This window comes from Miniopterus natalensis, chromosome X (assembly GCF_054644295.1).
Source record: "Miniopterus natalensis isolate mMinNat1 chromosome X, mMinNat1.hap1, whole genome shotgun sequence".
NCBI classification, from domain to species: Eukaryota; Metazoa; Chordata; class Mammalia; order Chiroptera; family Miniopteridae; genus Miniopterus; species Miniopterus natalensis.
In genome coordinates, this window is record NC_142103.1 from 94,646,182 (window position 1) to 94,667,088 (window position 20,907).

A 20,907-nucleotide genomic window follows, 5' to 3' on the forward strand; every position below is an offset into this window, starting at 1 on the left:
TTGGTTCTTTAGCAAAGTGGGTCCTGGCAGCTTGAAAACAACCTTTTAACAAACACACACAGATGCTGGCTTCTGGGAATAAAAACACACTGGAGTCCTGTGCACAAAAAATTGTCCCACTGCTCACCAAATATTTGTTGAATGAAAGAAACAGAGGGAGGAAGGGAGGGAAGCAGGAATAATGTATCCCAGGTGCTCAGTAATATTTAAGCTAAATATTTTGGCAATCTTTGCAGAAAGATATGTTTTTCTCCATTTTACTGATAAGGGAGCTGAAGCTCAGAATGGTTAGGTGATTTGCCTAAGGTCACATAGCTTGTAATAGTAGATCCAAATTCAGATGGTTCCATCTAGCTCCAAAGCCTCCGCACTTTCCACCACTCCGCTCTATCACATTAAGCTGCCATTCACATACTGACCGACTTCCATGGGAACTCTCTAGCCTGCCTTTTCAACTCACCAAGAATGAGTTCCCATGGGTCATGATTTGGGTCACATTGCAGGATCCACATTCCTTGGTCCCATGCATGTATCTTCTCTTATGCCCTCAGATCTTGTCCATTTGAAATGGAATCAGAAAAGAGAGTTGGACATACAATCAGCTAAAAAGTGTTGACCCATTGCCTATGCAAAAGCACTGAAAGATGCCAAGTCTTAATGAAGAGTGCAGTCTCCTAAAATCTCCTGGCATTTTCAGCAGACTGCAGTTTTTTGAGAATGTCTGTGTTTTCCAGAGCATGTCTGCTCAGAATGTATGAGCCAAAACCTCCTAGGGATTTTCCATCACTTGTTTATATTGTGCCTGGATCTACTCGAATGAGTTTATTATAAATAAGATAGAGTGACGGGTTTTTTTCTCATGAATTGAGAGTGAAAATTGGTTTTAAATATTGTTTTCTTCTCTAGACTAACTATAAATGGCATTTAGACTGATTGCACTATTAGTAGGTGAAGGGTGCTGAGTTTTTAACGGATTACAACCTGATTTAATATAATTATGAAACCAAATTATAATCACAGAGGTTTGGTAGGAGGTTATAAGAAGCAACCGTTTCCTTTTTCTGTATAATACTCAAGCCTATCCCATTAAGTGTACAATTCCTTTTCAAAGGAAGAGAAAAGGAAATAAAACTGCAAGGGCTCCCAAAGCTTAGTGCTCTAGTTGCGGCATTAACTAGCTGCTTCTTTCTTCCAGAATCCTTCTATCTGTAATATTTTCCCCACCAGTCTCCATCACATCCATCCAGTTTGTCTCATTAAACATTCTAACCGCTCTCTTAACTCTAATTCTATAAAAGGACTAGTCTAAGGCTAACAGGGCTGGATTGGGTCTATGATGGGTCTCCTCTTGGGCAAAACTGTAAAATCATATTGAATTCCACCTTTACCTTCCTTTCTTGGGGCCCCTTAACCTTTCAGTTACCCCCTTTCTCCACCAGGCTTCCCAGAGTGCTCACACCCTAAAACACTGATGATGGATAATCACTTAAGTTTTGAAGCTCTCTCAAAGGCACTGACTTTTATAGGAAACCAAACCAACCAAACAAACAAAAATGCTTAACCTAAAGGGAGACAGTGTGGCAATCTCATGAGGACATTTGTCAGGATAAAGCTTCTCAAAGTAGTCCATACAAGCTGTAATCTAGTCCATTGATGGGATATGTAAACAAACAAACAAAAATGCCTGCTCTGTAGCATCTCCCTTTAATAAGAAATTTAATCATTCATTTTATCATCTGATCTATATAAAGTGAAATTGGCTCCTCTTCAAAATGGAAAAAATATAATCCTAGCACATATATCTTTAAAAAAAATTTTTTTAAATCCTCACTCGAGTATATATTTATTGATTTTAGAGAGAGGAAGGGAGGGAGAGAGAAAGGGAGAAACAGCGATGTGAAAGAGAAACTCCCATCAGGTGACCCCTGCGTGCACCCTGACAGGGGATCAAACCCGCAACCTTTTTGGTGCATGGGACCACACTCGAAGCAACTGAACGACCCAGCCAAGGTGCACATATGTCTCTTTTAATCTCCCTTATACACATCAAAATAACTTCAACTTTTTCTTAGCTGCCACACAGCTAACCACAGAAGCATAAAGAAGATCCACGGAGCCTGGCTTAGTTCAGAAGAAGTATCCAGCCAACCTGTATATTCATGAGCAGTAATCAATAGCTATTGTTTTAAGCCACTAAGTTTTGGAGTGGTTTGTTATGCTGCAACAGCTAACTGATACAGGCGTTGCCCTTAATCATAAATAAATTAACATTATTAGAAGGCTTGCACATGCGAAAAACACATGTTCCTGTACTACAAATAACTAAGCAAACCGCACACACACACACATATCTCCCGATATAGTATGTTCTTTTATTATTTGATTTATCAAACATCATGAAAAAGATAAGTTCGGACACTGCCTATGATTTATGAAAAGTTAGCTTTTATGTTCTGCTATATGGAGATTGCAGAAACAGCCCACGTCAGCACCCACCACCTTTGCATTTTTCCATTATTAAAACATTCTCTCAGCTATGACATCCTTGACTCATGTGGCCCAGGGATATTTTTCTGCTTTTTACTGCTTTTCAATAATTCTGTATGATAAAAGAAAGTGAAAATGGCAGATCTGAACTTATACTGAAAAATGTACATTCTGTGAGTTAGGCCCAAAGCAAAGACCTTCCCCTTTACCTGATGCCTGAAATTATTCGTAAGGAATGCCCTAAACCACTTGTGCTAGTATAGATGCCTACCACTGATTGCTAGCCAATTTTCCTAGAAATTATCTGACTATGGCTTAGAGGCCTATCTGTATGATACCCATACTAGCTATACTGGGGACTATGAATTTTCCAAACACTAACACCAAAGCCTGGTGATTTTCTAGAAATAATATGTGTATCCTATTTTTCTAATGGATTAGGCCTTCTTACCTCCTACCCTAGGGAGCCATACTTTTAAAAAAAAATGCTTCTTGGAATATCATCTGAAAGTTTTCAAAGTGTTTACAAATCTCGTTTCATCTTTATTCCAGTGTTGAGAGAGGGGGAACTACGAAGTAGAAAATTTAATGAGCCCGTTCATGGTCACACCAAATAGTTAAATGCAAAGATTCATTTGACCACAGATTCCTATTTATTTTTCAAGGCCAATTTTAAATGTCATTACCCACTCTGTGAAGCCTCCCGGATGCCACAGGCAGAGACAGAGGCTCCATCTTCAGTGGTGCTACAGCTCTTTAAGGTACTACTGTGTTTCAGTTATTGGTGATGATGCCCTAGCTAGAAGGTGGTTTCCCAAACCTCAGGAAAATCATGTCTTGTCCGTCTTATCCATAGTACTTAGCATAACACAAAAAGCTTTTGGACACTTGTTTAGTAGATGACTTAATTGATTCACAGATGATGATAATTTTTGGTACAAATCATATGATTCTCTTCTGGCAGCAGTATAGGGAAACAGAAAAATGGTGCCAACAAGGTAGACAGAACTCAGATTGAATCCTTGCTCTGACATTAACTGAGTCACCTTGGATAGGACACTTTACCTCACTGAGCCTCCACTTCCTTACCTGCCAAGGATTTCTTCTACAACCACATAGTTAAGGCTAGTTTCCAAAAGTTTGATGCAACTATAGTCAGAGAATATTTTTTAAATGAGTGGGAAAGAGAAAAGAGGCAAATAAAAGGAACTAGTAGAAAGGGACAGTGGTAAGTTTCATCATGTGACAAGAGCTACATAATTCAGAGGCTCTGCAATTCCATTTCTAACTTAATTTAATCATCTAGGGAATAACTTTCAAACTCCTACAATGTATAAAATGCTAGTCTCTGGGCATGTAGTTGAATGAAAACACAATCTCTAGTCTGCAATATAGCATATCAATTGTTTGGTGGGAAGAGGGAGGATTCTCCTGAATGTCCCATGTTTTACTACTAGGACCTCAATGGAGAAAACAGTTTTTTTTTCTCAGTAACAATACCAGCTCAAACTTGAGTATTTTCCAACTTGGATAGTGGTGGTGATTTTGCAAAATATACAGCATTTCCCATTTCAGAGACAGTGAAGTACAACCTAGGTCTGTATCTATCCGCCCTTCCACCTCATGCACATATATCACTTCATAACCACAGATCTACACAGGTTCCAACCCAAGACAGCTCAAATGGACACTGCCATTCTTTTGCTCTCCATCTCGGAACAGATGGATGCTGACCACACCCTGGTCAGAATGGGAACCTGGGCAAATAACCCACTCCTAGACATCAAACAAAATATTAGAGTTTCAACATTACTGTCGTTTCCTCTACTGCCAGGGAGCGATAAATGAAACATACGTTCCTGTTATCTGCCGACCCTTCAGAGTGATGGATTACCTGAATGGGAAGGGATATTGCTCCTGGGCTCCAGAGAATTATAGATATCTCTTCATGAATGTTAATATCAAATGGTGGGGCAAAATTTCCACAGCAGAGGCAAGAACTATCTGGCAAATCACTCTTCCTTTATTTTGTGCTCCAAAAAAAAATAAGCAATGTCTTTTGCCTTCTCCCAGTTTCCACATATTTTTCTTTAGAAAGTAAGTAATAACATCTTTCCTTCACTAATGGCAGTATTGGCCATAATTTGAGGCTTAAAATCAGAGTAATGTGTTTTGAATAGAGTTTCAAGGAAGCTGGACATCAACACTCTGCTATAAAGGAAGATTGGTAATGTTTCGCCAACCAGAAGGTTGACTTCATCTGTCATAGTGGAAAATTTTAACATGTAGATTACTGCAAAAAGCTTATAGTTATTAACGCTAACAATAAGACTTTGATTTGATTAACTAAAATGCCCTGGAAGTGGAATGTTTGCAGAAAACACAGATTTACCACAAAAAACACTATTTCACCATTTGCAGTTCGAACTTTTAAAACCAGTTTCCCTCCTTTTTCACATTAGTAAATCTGAGTTCCTCCTCATCAGCTGAAGGCTGTATTGTACCCTACAGTCCTCATTGTAAAGGTGACTATACTTCAGATGGAGATGGAAAAGTAAAAAACAACAACATGCGAGCAATTACTCTTAATGGACCTGGCCCAGGACCATTCCCTGGAATTGTTTTATTAACTAAATCCCCAATGTCAATTGGTTTCCTGGCCACTGGGCTCTGTCCTTTAAGTCTCGGCCAAAGCAATTCCTGGCATTTGGGTTCCCTGTCAGGGTTTACGGTAGGAGGAGGCATTGACAGTGCTTTGTGGAGAAGACTGTTAGCATTCCTTTAGGACCCAAACTTAAAAATATATATATATCTAAAGGATATTTTTGAAGGTAGGCATAGAGTGATTTTAAGATAGGGACACGTATTACATCTCTTTGCCTTCTGCCCACCTTGCCCCACCTTAGCAATCTTTAAGGACAGACAAATGGCTTTAAATTTTCAGTCATCAAGGTACTAAACACTGGCTGCTCTTTCGGTGGGCAAAATACTGCTATAAATGTCAGACTGAGGGGATCATTAAGACTACAGACCACAAAAACATATGTTCTCAGAAAATAACCCTAAACCAATTTGGTCCAACGTGATTTATAAGAGAAATGAAACTATTCTAAAAATTGAGTTATGGGGATTTTTTTTCTTGACCCTAAAGGAGTACCATTTATGCTATGAACTAAAATTCCCCAGATTTGTTGCACACAAGTCAGTGTGAGAACAATCTGTTGTGGATTAATTTAAAATCCCTGCTCAGGGAGCACCAAGGATGCCCACAACAGCTGAGCTGGAAGAGTGCTCAGGAAGGGGGAAATAAAAACAATAGGAGTACATTCCCAACTGTATTATCATCTTAGATTCCCTCATGTGAAAGACCAAATTATGCCTTTGTAGATGTTTCACTTTTCAAATTTCACCTCCAAGACTATGAGGGAGAATATACTTTTGTTATTTGAAACAGTTGATGACTTTTTCAACTTTCCAGATACAAAGAGCCAAGCCAATGTGACACTGTGGATGCCTTACAGGTTTCCTTGTAAGAAGCCACAGGTGGAAAATATACATATTTTCCCCAGCGAATCCAATCTATACTGACAGATGAACTGCTGCTTAAATGTCCATTCACTGGCTGTCTTCAAGAATTGGAAACTGCTGTTTCCAGGATGAAAGATCTAATATTCACAATAACAGTTCACCACATTAAAAATGAAAAAATGCGTCTAGTGTATCAACCTAAATTAAGCTTCGGCAAATGCTCAGGCTTACATAAATCATCTCTATTGGAACTGAAGAAAAATCCTTCAATATCTGATCAAGACCAAACTTGAGTTGCATATGCAAAGTGAGCCGGCACTCACTTCCTTGGGGTGCTCATGATCTTTTGACAGAATGTATCAGAACTTGAAAATGTATGACTTACAGTGATTACTCAATGGTTTTATGAAATCACATTTTTGGGCCTACTCAGAATCTCTGTACATTGCCACTGGGGTCCCCAGCTGCTTGCTCTGCCTCAGCCACTTCCATGGTCTATCAACTCTGCTCAGAGCTGTATCGTTCCACCATCTGAGATCAATTACTTGCCTCAGGAACACTGGGTGCTTTGCCCTGTTCCCTGCCATGCAGCCTGGTCACCAGACATTTGCCCTTGTGTTTCTGACTCCTACACTGAATTAGAGTGGAACCTCACTCCATAGGGCATAGGATGGAGCATCCTCTTAGATACCAAAGGATCAAGATGGTACAACCCAGAAGTGTCAGAGTTTACTTCCTTTGGGGCAAACCCTAACCAATGTGAAACAGGAGATGGGAGGGAGCCTCGTACATGAATTCTCTGTCTTCCTCCCTGTGAGCTGTACACAGCTTGTACACACACATCCACAGACATCCTGACTAAATGGACACATCCGCCAAGTGATCTGCTTTGCCTCTTTGTGGCTCATGGCAGAGCCCTGCCACGCATCGCCTTGCTTTGCCTGCTTCCCTCCCTGCCTTAGCTCCTTTGTCCTTCCTCTCACCACCCTGGGATTGCACCTCCCCAGCAAAGTGTCAGCACTAGTTCTTGCCACAGGCTCTAGGGAACCTGAGCTAAGGCAGCTGGTTAGAAATCACCTGCACATTTTCACATGAACGTATTGCTCACCCAAATAATGGGGCACGGTGAGTTCCCAAAGGCAATAAGAGTCAAGTTATTAACACACATTTGAAATTTTTGTATTAATATAAAATGAGAAAATAATGTTGCTCCATGTAAACTCTAAAATGTCAATGAGGAAATCAATATTGACTTCTCGTTGTACTGTGTTCAGAGGGAAGAGGGCGGTAAGATTTTATTTTTTCAGATCACTTAAGTTCTGTGGTGGTCATGGGATTTATGTGGATGGCATCTAAGTTTTTTATCACCTACTCAGCTGTGAGATCTAAATTACTTAAATATTTTGAGTTTTGTTCCCCCCTCTATAACATGGCACTAATATACATACTTCACAATGTTTTAAAACACCTTGCCCTGTGCGTAGAGCATTGAGAGTGCTCAGCAGTCAGTAGCTATCTACATTATTATGACATCTTTACAATTAAGCAAAAAAGAAAAAGTCAAGTTTTTTCCAAAACTTTTGGAAGAGCTGTGGCATATTTGAATTATGAAGAAGTATTTTGCTTACACGTGGTAGAATTGCAACTCAAGCTTAAACAACAAAGGGAAATTGCTGACTCAGATAATTAATATGGGGGGGATGGATCTGGCCTCAAGCTTCAAGAGGTCAAATGCTTTGGTCTGTGCCCTCTTACTCTCCATCTAAGAGGCCTAGTTCCCTCCACACATTGGTTCCACTTTCTCCATCACAGATGCTCTTCCATGATGTCCACTAGCATGAAATTTTTATATTAATATAAAATGAGAAAATAATGCTTACCCCGTCTCAGCTGAGCAACCCTAGCGAAAAGAGGAGCCTTTTCTCTACATCTACATATCTATTCCATAAGGAAGGACACTAAGGCCCCTGCTGGTTTCACATGACCACCCCTTGGACCAATCATAGTTGTTAGGGTGATGGCATACTAGGATTGGCCAAGTCTGATCATTTGTCCACCCTGGTAGTTAAGGGGACAAACTCTTATATACATTAAGAGGGCTGAGAGCGTTTCCTAGGCATACATGTGTGCATGCGTGTGCACACTCAGACCACTATGCAGAGATCAACAAACTTTTTCTGTAAAGGGCCAAATAATAAATAGTTTAAGTTGTGCAGGCCATATAAGTTTCCAGTGGCATATTTTTCTTTGTAGGCTTTTTGTTTGTTTTTGCAACCCTTTAAAAAAATATAAAAACCATTCTTAGCTGGCTGGCTGTACAAAGGAAAACCCCAAGCCATACCTTGCCCACCACTGCACTAGAGTATAATGCAGCAAAATGAATGTTAAGGACAGTTCTTCATGGAATTGGTGATATGTTGGATACAGGCATAAATGTTTAGACTTTCAGAATGCTACCTTACTGAGGACGTACATGGAAGAGTGGGGGAGTAAGGAAGCCATTTCTATCCAGCAGTCACACACATTTTTTGAGCACCTACCCTGGAAATTCCAAAATTAACAGCACACTCATAAATTGGGCAAAGACCGCAAGTTACCTGTATTTTGTATATTGGTATATAATTAGAGGGAGAGAACAATATAATAGATATTCTAGAACTTTAAAGGAGGCAATAAAAAGGACAGAAGAACAAAGGGAGAGCTTTTTATACAAATGTCTATCCTTCCCTATAAAGTATTATGAATATCAAATAATGGAAGTAAAGGCAGATTTCACTGTTTGCTGCCCTCACGAATTCAATTCCCAATCTGTTTTAATATTATACATCTTTATGAATATTAATGCTCTTTGACATAAGTAACTAGAGAAAAGAATATTCAGATCCTTTCACCACTCCACCCACTTCTTCTTTCATTGCTCCTATGCCCTTCTAATGTGATTTTCTAACAGTAAGATAAAACATTGACAAGCGTAAGGGTATTGCTCAGGATTAAACAAGTATAGCAATATTACTCACTGTTTAGAAGAATCCGTATCACTGAATGCCATTTCTGAAGATCCATCTTTTAATATCAGGCCAGTGATTTTCAAATCAGAGTCTGTGAACATGCATGGAATAAAAACATGTCTTTATTTTTACTAATCAGTAACTGAAATTTAGCATTTACTTGAGTTTTGAACATAGTCAACAAACCATAGTAGTATTAGCAGTACCTGTGACTTTGTCACGAAATCATAGATATTTCCATACTACATCTTATACAAATTACACTTTCATATTACATCTTCCATATTACACTGAGGATGTTTCAGATATCTCAAAATATCTCCACTGCTCATCACTACTTAGAGATTACAATACTTACTAACTCACCGCTAGATCTTGTTATAGACAATGTTAAAAACTATATTACTATCAAATTTGTTTTTTTGATATTTTGACAACTCTTCAACATAATTGGTTTTCTTTGTAATCGTATGTATTTTGTTTTGTGCATTTAAAAACGTTTTTCTGAGAAGTGTTCCATAGGTCTCAACATCCCACAAAAGACATTATGGCGTAAAAAAATTCAAAAACTGCTTTAGACAAAGTTGACTATACCCTCCTACTGGAAATATTTTCTTCTAGTGGGTTTCTCAGCTTCACACTCTCCTGATTGTCCCTCTGCCTCACTGGCCAATCTCCTCTGCTGGTTTCTCCTCTTTGACTTCTATATTGGAGGTTTCTAGGGATCACTCCTGGGTCCTTCTCTTTCTCTATCTGAACTCTACCTGGTGATATCATTCCATCCATGGCCTTAAAGGCCATCAATAAGCTTATGATTCCAGATTTCCTTCTTCAGTTTCTTGTATCCAGTCCTGACATCTCTACTTGAAGATCTGATAGGAATCTCATGCTTAAGATGGCCATCAGAGAACTTTTGATTACCCTACCACTACCAAAATCTGTGCTTCCCCCAGTTTTGCCCATCTTAGTAAATGGAACCATCTTCTAAATCAATTGCTCAATCCTGAATTTGTCTACTTCCCTTCCTCACATCTGCTGCCACCCTAGTTCTAGCCACATTTATCTATCACCTGAAATTACACAGTGGCCTCCTAGATCATCTCCCTACCTCTGTTATTGCCCTCTAACAATTAATTTTAAACACAGTAATAAGAATTATCTTAAAAATATGAAATATTGCAGAACTTCAAACAAAAGAAAAAGATTAACATAATAAACATTTAAATCTACCACCCTGTAATCCTTTTTATAAGAGTGAATCAGATCGTTATTATTCCTTTGCCTAAAATAATTACTATTCACTGTATTTAGAAGAAATTATCAACTCCTTACCAAGGCTTACAAGACCTTAAATGATTTAGTCCTTGCCCGTACCTATAACCTGTCCCCCACCCCACGTCCCCTCTCCCACCACAGGAAGTCACAGTCGTTCTAAAACCCACCGAGCTTACTCCCGTCAGAACCTTGGCATTAACTAATCCCTCTGCCAGCAGTTCTCTCCCACCAGATCTTAGGATGGCTGGAGCTCTCTTATCCCAGCTTAAAGCCTCGTGAAAAGACCTTTTCTGTTCACCCAACCTAAGGAATCCACCCACTAACCCCTCTCTAGTGTATCAGCCCGTTTTCTCTTCATCACCATATTTTAAATGCTATTTTATTATTTATTTGCCTGTTTATTTATGTAAACATCTCCCGCCTCACGTACATGGGCACAGCCATGAACATACTTTATATCTATAAGCTCTGTGCTATGTGGGATGTTGTCAGACTTGGGTAACCTTTTAACTCTGGCTCCTAGTAGGTGCTCAATAAATGAGTGTAGAAGGGGAGAAGGAGAGAGGGAAGGGGGAGAGGACGAGGGAGGGAGGAGAGGACCGGGCAGGGAAGGGGGAGGGAGGAAAAGAAGGAAGGGATTTCATATTTTTAAGCACTCCATTTTAAAAATATGTCTTAAACAGATTTCAAGCACCTCACTGGACATTTCTAGAGGATGAAGTTCGCAGCACCTGGTGACTTTTTAAGAAAATCCTGCTCAGCTCTTAAGGAAAAGAGGCAATTGTGAAAGATGATGACTGAGTAATTGCTATTAGAGCTCGAGGCCTAATTGCAAAGTGTGCCACCCACTCATCTTTCCACCACTCTTGTCTCCACCCACAATGCCAAGCTAAGTATGAAGGGAACAGCGTGGTCACTCAGCCAGAGAACAGTGCTCTTTCCACCCAGACGAACTGACCATTTCCTAGAGAAAAATAAGCATTCACCAGCAAATGTTTAACTGGAAGCAGAGCACAGACGTGATTCCTACCGGTGAGGGTGAGAATTCTAACGCTATTCTGTCTCATGTTTTAAAAGCATTAAGCATTGATGGACATGGTCACCAGACCTCAAGGGAAGGTGCCTCAAGCTACACAATCGGAGTTAGGCTTCCTATTCTGATCGTCCACATGAAGAGGATTGCTTTAGGAAGCAGGGTTGCACTCAGAAGTACTCACGCTGAAACATTCTCTCTGGGTGGTACCAGCCTGGGCCTCACACACTGACTCGAGAGGCACCTTTCGGCTGCCTATTATGTGCTGGTCTCTGCACTGCATGCTGGGGACTGAGATCGTGGTTCCACCAACTACTCACAGTATGCCTTAAGAAAAGAAACTTAGCATCTGTAGCTACAAATTCCTGTCTCTAAAATAGGAACAAGGATAAGACTTCTAAGCTCACTCAGGTCACTGGCAGAATTTATTTCCTTGCAGCTGGAGGACTGCTGGCAGCGCTTCTTCAGAGCTACCAATGAGAGTCTTTAGAGCGAGCCTGCTAGCAAGACAGAGTTTATACAGGGTGGGGAAAAAGCAGGTTTACAGTTGTGTGTATGCAAAAACCAGAGTTTATTCTTGTATTATTATTTATTAGTATATTCTTTTCCATATGAACTACTGTAAACCTACTTTTCCCCCACCCTGTATAATGTACCCTAATCGCGAGAGTGCCATCCCATCATGTTTGCCATAGTCCATTGGTTAGAAACAAGTCAGAGATTCCAAAGTCAAAGGGAGAAAATTATTCAAGAGTGTAAACACCAGGACATGGGGATCATGGAGGCCACCTTAAAGTCTGTCCACCACAGGTGGGAGTAGAAACAAGCAAAAAAGCACTTACAGCAGCGTATGATAAATGCTACGATCGTCAAGTACAGAATGCTGTGTACATAACTTTTACTGGGTGGGTGAGTGGGTGGTGGTGGTTAGAGACTTCCTATAGCAATAACCGTTAGCTGAGACAAAGAGAATGTGTACAAATTTGCCATGTCTGTATTGGGGCAGAGAGCCTGAGAGAATGAAAAATACTTCATGAGTAAAAAATAATGCCTATGGTCAAACAATGTTTCAATTTTATTTTGTATTCTACAAATTGCTAATATCTTACCAAGAGATGATTCTCCATAATGGGCGCAGGGTCACGCTCAATAAGTTTAAATACTTTCTTAAGTTAGTATCTAAAGGAAAGTGTATTAAATTATGTTCCTCACTCTGAGAGAAAGATGTTTACAATTTGTCTAAAATAGAAAAGATTTCCATTTTATGAATTCCCATTATTAATTAAAATAGTGATCTCTTAAGACATTAGTACATCCTTGGTCTTAAATAATACCAGCTCAGATCCCAGCTCTTTGTCAATCTCTGAAGTATTTATCTTCAGAAAAGAAAGGCCCCATGGATGGGGGAGCACCAGCTGTTGAACACTTAATACTATGTGCCAAGTGAACAGCCAGTTGCACAAATAAAATAGGTATCTAAGCCAGGTGGAATTGTTTACTCTAATTTGCTCCAATTTGAATATGGGAATGTAGCCAGTTAGTTTTGTGAAATGTGCTTGCGAAATAATAAACTATTACTGATTGCTAGACAACATCCTCCTCTATGATGTTTACACTGAACTCCCACTTCAAGAAAACCCCCTTTTGCTTTCTGCTAAATCCCCAATGATGATCGGATTTCTCAGCCATATTTAGTGTCAATTCATGAAAAGTCTATAAAACAGGTCTTGAGAGCACAACTTATAGATAATAAAGCATGATTTTTATTAAATTATTTTCAAAGAATAACTTCTAATAGTCACATTCCTATTATGCCTAAGTTTGCTCATAAGGATGCCTTCTGGTATCAGAAATAGAATTCCTCATATATGCAGGCTAAAACACAAAAGAGAATTTAGCAGCTTATGCAACTGAGAAGCCCATATAGTATCAGTTTCAGGTACAGCTTGATCCTGCCTCTGGCTCTACTTCTCTCCTAAATTCTAAGCAATTTTCTCAGCCTTGCCTACCTTCTTAGTGTTCTTTTTTGCAAGGACAAGTAAGTGTTTTATTTATTTACAACAAAACATTTATAACATAATTCTTCCTCTTTGAAACAGAGAACCCTATAAAATACACACAGCAATCTCTATTTGTATTTACCCAGGTATATTAGCAGCTGGGCGGGGTTTTGTGAGTGCAAGAAAAGCCAAGGACTAATTCCATTTAAAAACACACACACATACACACACACAAAAGAAACTGTTTTTTATAAAGCATTTTTCTATTTGTCAATAACGACACTTTCCCCTACTATGTGTATGAAAATGTGAAACAGAAAACAGCACCTGTGAAAACACAGATCACCAGTATCCGAGGTGAGGCAAGGCCCAGAGCTGTGGAATTCCAGCCCCTCTCCCAAGCAGGCCACTGTGACACAGTGTCCCCTGGGGAGTTTTCTTTCCAAAAAGACAACCCCCCCACTACCGCCCCACCAATACTGATGGAAAACTCCATCAGCCTCACTTCTCTTGCTTGTAGTTAGTTGAAGAGTCTTTAATTTTCTCCTACTGTAGAGCCATTATCACAACAAGTGAACATTCAATGGCACATTTCTTTCTCTTTATCTGTGTAGTCCCTGTAATAGCTGGCCAGTTTCTTCAACTCATTATTGATGTCATGTTTGAAGGGCTGTTCCTTCTGGGCTCAGACTAGAAAATCCCAGGCCTTCTGATACTCAGTCATGAGGAGACAGGCCTGCCCACACCAGGAGAGGGCTTTGCCATTCTTTTGCTCAGTGATCAGAGCCTTCAGGTACATGAAGGAGGGGTTAAGGAGAACAACAAGCTTGGCAGCATCCACCTGGTGCTGTTCTTCAGAGGGTGCTGATTGTTGGCGGAGAAGCAACAAGGCCCATTTATATCTCGCTTTGGCATCACGGAAATGATGTTGGCGGAAAAGGTAGTTGCCAAACTCCTGTTCAGTAGCTGCCACTTTTAGGACCTTCTGAAGTGGAAATTGATTTTGTTGCTCAGATGACAGTGCACAAAAGTTGTCTGAGTCAACAGAACCCAGGAAGTTGAGTAGCTCAGTCTCAAACAGGACAGTGGTGTTTGGGGAATCAAGGGCCAGCAGCCCAGTGTTCCATAGGCATAGGTCAGTTTGAACAGAAACCTGGCCAGCTTTCCCCTCCACATGCTCAGAAAGCCCAGCTCCATGACCCAAAGTGTTATATCTTCTCCAAGCTTCATGAGCTGAGGAGTTTTTCTAAAGCAATTAGAATCGAAAGTCTTGCCCATGAGTTCCAGTTATCCAGAATATTTCACTAGCACTGAAGCATCCAGTGTCACCAGCTCACCAGTATGATCTCAGATGATGTCCTTCAGCATGCCCTGGTCCCCGGAAATGTCCAGCATCCACTGACTTAACCTCTGGTACAGAGACCAGCCATCTGCTCCAGACCCAGGCAGTCAGTTCGGGGGCCGCGAGGAGGATTCCCTACCCTCTTTTAAAGGCTGATTTCAGATGTGATTTCACATAGCAATTTACATCCAAGAGGAGGCTTACTTCAACCATTTAACAAATCCCTGACCTTTGAGCTAAAAAAGCTACATGCAAACCAATCCTTATGGCCAGGGCAGTGTCATTTGTTAATTGACTTAGTTGCATGATTTTTCAAGGTAATGTGGTTATATACATCCATCTCTGTGATGCTGGTGTGAGAATGCATGTCCCTTAGCTAGTATATGATTTTTATAGACTATCCAGCATCTGCATCTAAACATGGCTGTCTTTTCTCTATTCTACATTATGCTCACATTATAGATGGATTTATGAACACAGGGGTGCCTGAAGGTCTACTGAAGTACATAGGAAATGTTAAGGGCCCGCTCTTTGGGGTTTGATAATGTATCACAATGGAACAACTCAGAGCTATTCCCAAGTAGATCAAGCTCACAACTTTCCCTAAAAATTGACCTCCTATAGCAATTCCAGGATAGGGGAAATGACCCCACCTGCACCAACAGCCTATACCTGACCAATTTATAGAATAATCTTGGAATTCTACTTAATCATTGCATTTCAAAATTCCATTTCAAAACCTTCTTTTTGTTCCTCAAATTTTCCAGGCCTGCACATCTCTCAAGATATCAAATATGATAGTTTTAAGAGCCAACCAAGTTATACATAATGCATTTTTATGTTTCTAAATTAACAAAGTGACTTTAGATCTGTGAAGGGTGTTAAAAATTATATAAGCTATGTAAGTATTTTTATTTGTTCAAACATTTTCAGTTTCCTTCAAGGCTTAAAAGTTTCTGAGAACTTTGTATTTCCAAATAGGCCCAGCTTGTTATGTATGGGGAAAAGGTACTCTAAAAACATATCCATTTTTTATGAGGGGCCTCACAGCCAGTGTTTTTTTTGCATCTTCTAAAATACAAAAAAAAAATAATAATTTGGATATATTTATCTGCAAGCCATAGAGTACTTAGACCTCTTGCTTATTTCTAGTCATCATTCAATGAGGTCAAACAGAACATGAGACAAGGATTTGATTGCAAGTAGTTTATTTACGAGGTGATCCCAGAAAACACCAGTAGAGAAGAAGGGAAGTGAGATGGGAAAAGAAAGCACCCAATTCAGGATGTATTGCCAGTGATCAAGTGTGTTGTGGGCTCTTGAGGCTTAATCCTGCTGGGGAATTCTGAGAGAGGGGGAGGAGAGAACATGCTTGAGAGAGAGAGAGAGAGAGAGGGAGAGGGAGGGAGGGAGGGAGGGAGAGAGAGAGAGAGAGAGAGTGTGACTACGTGTCTGTTATCTCACCCGAGGGGTAAGTAGCTGGGGTGTACATTCTTTAAACCCTTTCCATAACTGGTAGGGGGACTGTCCCCAAGGGGGGAATTAATGCCTGGATATTTCTATCCTTCCCATGCAAAGGTCAAGAAAAAGCCCATAAGCAAAATGTCACAGATGCCTATTAGAAGGATGGTAATAGTATGCACTGGTCCAGTGAGTGGAGGAGATATGGGTGGGGCACCAACATATATGCAACAATGCCTAAGGCCAAAGGATTAATTTGTACTTCTTGATACTAGTCATAAGCATTGCTGGGTATTTTTGGCTGTAAACTTTAAAAAAATATTGCATTGAAATTTCTATTTCTCGGGGCTTACTGAAATCATTCCATTTACATAGCAAGGGTTCATGACAGAGTAAAAAAATAAAAAGCCCTGAATTCAGAATGAGCAAACCTAGGGTCTATCCAAGACTCTGTAGCCTTACATACAATGATTCATGACTCTAGATCTCAGTTTCTTAAATATAGAGGTGGTAAGCTAATGATAATAGAAAACACATATATGGCCTTATTACATGCCAGGCACTACACTGTTCTGAGTGCTTTGCACATACTAACTCACATACCCTCATGACACTCAGTGAGATGAGGACTATTATTATTACAGTGGGACCTCAGTTTTCTAACGTGACCCGTACCAGGAGCCCATTTGAGTTCAGAAATGTTCGGAAACCAAGGGATCCACAGCCCACAGCTGGGCCTCAGGATCTTGCCCTCAGCGGGAGCCGCGGGGCATGTTCCACTTCAGAGGCCTGTTCGAAAACAGGAGCATTTCCTTCCGGGTTTCTGGCATTCGTAACCCGAAATGTTAGCCCACGGACACATTCGAAAACAGAGGTACCACTGTATCTCCATTTTACAGAGAAGAAAACTGAGGCACAAGGTGGTTAAGTAACTTGAATGAGGTCACAAGTTACTTAGTAGGTCTACTACTTAGACGTAGTAAGTAGTAGATCCAGTATTGGAACCCAAGTTATATCTGGCTCCAAAATCAGGACCCTTAACTATGATGAGGCTTTTTCTTAATGCAATAATCTCATTATTAGTAATTTGTAATTTCTGACCTCTGATAAAATCAGGCAGGAGAATGGTATATTCACCTGCCCCATGTTTTGACTTCTATTGTTTGACACAAGCCCAACTTATGTCATTCCTCTTGTGGAATAATTTACAAGATATATTTATAGAACTTAGCAATAAGCAAAACATATCATGCACCCAGTAGGTCCTAATATATCCCCTCTGGAAATGGCAATCCATGTCTGCACCAGGAAGAGATGTGATTTAAATCCTTTCCTTAAAAAAATGAATCATTCTATCTTTCCAATATGCTTGCAAATATTTCACCAACTGTGGAAGCTTTAGACCATCAAAAACTGATCTTCTGCCAGTTTTATTACCATAGTACATCCTTTCAAAATTTAACCTACATTTGTTCAAGTAAGATGCCAATAAACCAGCCATCATCACTATCAGGCTAGAATTTTCAGTTTCCACTGGAGAGTAGTAATAAATATCAGCTTAAGGTAATCATTAGAGGCCAATTTCTAGCATCTCTTCAAGCCTGATCCAAAAAATCTCTTAGAATATTACTTTCAATGTAGGAAAGTTTCCTTTTGAAGTCATATTATTATGATGAAAGTAATATAATTCATTTATAAAACATGTGCTAATTTCCTACTACCTACAGTCTACTATGCTAGGAATTGAGACTTGAGGCTAATGGTATTTATTTAATATCCCTCCCTTTAAAATGCTTAAAATATAGTAGGTGAAATACAAGAAAGTTAATGACATGTATGTAGTGAGCTAGACTCTTAAGTGTAAGGTGAATATGAAATTGGCCATCCTCAATGGTCTAAATTGTTGTAATGGTGTCTAGTGGTTATGGTTGAAAGTATTCATTCATTCATTCATTCATTAAATAACTATTGAGCTCCTGCTATGTGCAGGAATTTTGCTGTAAAGAAAATAACTTTGGCAATAGAAAAGACAGATATGGATCCTGACTTCATGGAGTTTATAGTTTAGTTGGGTGGTTGACAGATGAGTTAACAGCTGTTAATTCATGCCTTTGTCATGTCTCTCAAGTCCCTTACCATAATAACCTTCAAGGAGCCGATTCTGACTCCTCAAACATCCACTCCTAATTGATTTTCTTCACTTCATGCCATTACTGGTTCTCCCTATCGGGTTAAGAAGGATGTGTTTTTAAAAGAAAAAGGTCATCCTTTCTAACTATAAATCCTACAGCTAGAGCCAAAGGCACCCAGGTGCCAAAAAAGGAGGCACATGGAGAGGGAACACAGCCATGCAGAGAGTGGAACAAGTATGGAATTTTCCACATATTGAAGGGGTTAAGGAGAGAGGTTTGATAAGCAATCATGCCAATAAACATTAGAAGAGATTATAGGAACCTACCTTCCCCTTCCCTGGGGTCACCTTCAGATCATATCTTCTTTTGAGGCTTTGGAGGCAAATTTGCCGTTAGCCTTTTTTTTCCTGTTATATAAGAGAAAAAGAGAAAAAAGTCTGAGGAGAGAGGAGGTGAGAGGAAAGAATGGACCAATGGTGCTATAAAATGCAAGTGATAGCCATTATAAATAGCAATGGTAATGAAATGAATTATGCCTTTGACATTCTTTAAAGTTTCTGGACATTCTTTAAAGTTTCTGCCCACCCTTATGAACAAGAATTCATTTGGTTCTTTGCTAACTTTACACTTAGATTTCTCCCAATGAACAGCAACTAAGAATGTGAGTCTGGCTATGATAACATGACTCAAGCAGACCCCTTGGCACATACCTTGGTCTTTTATCAGGTGACCTGCCTAAACCTGACAGCTTTCTCTGCTTCAGGACAATATGCAGGATGGAGTTTAGGTATACCCAGTTCTAATTCCTTTTATCCCCAAAGGCTCCCAAACAAGCAATCTTGGAATGATCCATGCCTTGCAATTCTCACATTTCTCTTATCTCTAAGACTACTTCTCATGTTCCCTTTGATGCTACTGGAAAATATTCTCACCTTGACCTCCAAAAAAAATAAAATCCCCAAATATATCTTGACCTCTTCTTCTGTCAACTCTTGCAATGCTACCTCCTAATACCTTTCTAAATCCTTTTTGAACATGTGAATTCTATTTATTGTAGCCACCTCAAACTCTCACTCATCTAAACTATAGTTCTTTTAATCATTTTTTAAACTCCAGATTTTGAAAATTCAGCATGTATCACTTCTTATAGTTTGGTTTATAGCCAAGGGTTTTTATCCCACTTATGTCAGTTTTCCACTGTAAATTTTAATTGGAAATTGAGGCAAAGATATGGATAATCCAGGTAAGAGCTTAAAGATAAAAATAAGAAAATGAAGTGGTTTTACCACTAATATTGGCTACTCTCCCACCATTTTTCTACTTTTTGCTTTGAGTTAGAAGAGAAAATGAATTAAGACCAAGAAAAAAAATCAGTAAGAGAAGGGATATTAGAAGAAGGACTCTCAGAATCTGGCTAATAAAGAACTAAACTTTGCTTCCCATCTTCCCCAGCCTTCTATCAAGTGCTGCTCTGCATTAGACTTTTACCTTAAAGGTGTCTTGAAAATAACATGAACATAGGGGATGGATGAACTTGGACTCTAGTCCAAGCTCTGTCACTTACTTGCTGTAAGACTTTGGACAACTTACTTATCCTTTTCTGAGACTGTTTCCTTATCTACAGAATGGGGATAATAAGTGCTTCCCCATAGGATTGTGAGAATTAAATGAGCTGACCTATAGAAAGCATCTGTCAATGGAACACACTTATGATATGGTCTGTCTCTTTCATTACCCTGGACTAAAAGGTTTTTTATCAACACATCCAGTAGCCTGCTTTAGACCACACCAGAACACCACCTAATTAGCTCCACAAATGATACAACAAAAGGTGGAATTGGCCGGTACCAAAGCCCTGCTAAAGTGAATCCCACTCCATGGGGTCAGCCAAGGTACAACAGCTTATCCACAATAGTCATGGTCAGTTCTCACAGCCAGTCAGCCTGAGGATCAATTGTACCAACTATGTGCCAACAGAAATCAAGGCTCAACTACAAGAGGAAGGCACACACAACCCATACAAGGGACACCCCTAGAGCACCCAGCTCAGGTGCCACTGAGACCCGTTGGCCGTCTACTATATAAGGCCACTATGACAAGACTGAGAGGCGTAGCAGACCTACCTAATATATAGGAACAAACACAGGGAGGCAGGGAAAATTAGGAGCCAAAGAGACATGTCCCAAAATGAGAGAAAAGGACAAAACTTCAGAAAAAGAGCTAAATGAAATGGAGGCAAATAATCTACCAGACACAGAGTTCCAAACACTGGTTATAAGGAAGATCAATGAATTTAGGGGAAGAATAGATGAACTCAGTGAGAACTTACACAAAGAAATAGAAACCATTAAAAAGAATGAGTCAGAAAGGAAGAAGACAATAACTGAAATGAACAATACAGTAGATGCAATAAAGAGAAAATTGGATGAAGCAGAGAATAGAATCACCAACTTGGAAGACAAGGTAAAAGAAAAAATCCAATTGGAACAAAATAAAGACGAAACTCAAAAAATGAGGATATGTTAAAGGACATCTGGGACAACACCAAACTTAACTATTCACATTATAGGAGTACCAGAAGAAGAAGAGAGAGCAAAGAATTGAAAACCAATTTGAAGAAACAATGACTGAAAACTTCCCT

At 39.6% G+C, this 20,907-nt stretch overlaps 1 pseudogene; it reads right to left on the minus strand.

The window, feature by feature from the left end:
• Positions 1-13,866: 13,866 nt before the first annotated feature.
• Positions 13,867-20,907, minus strand: part of LOC107543206 (inactive peptidyl-prolyl cis-trans isomerase FKBP6 pseudogene) — a 57,500-nt pseudogene continuing 50,459 nt past the window's right edge.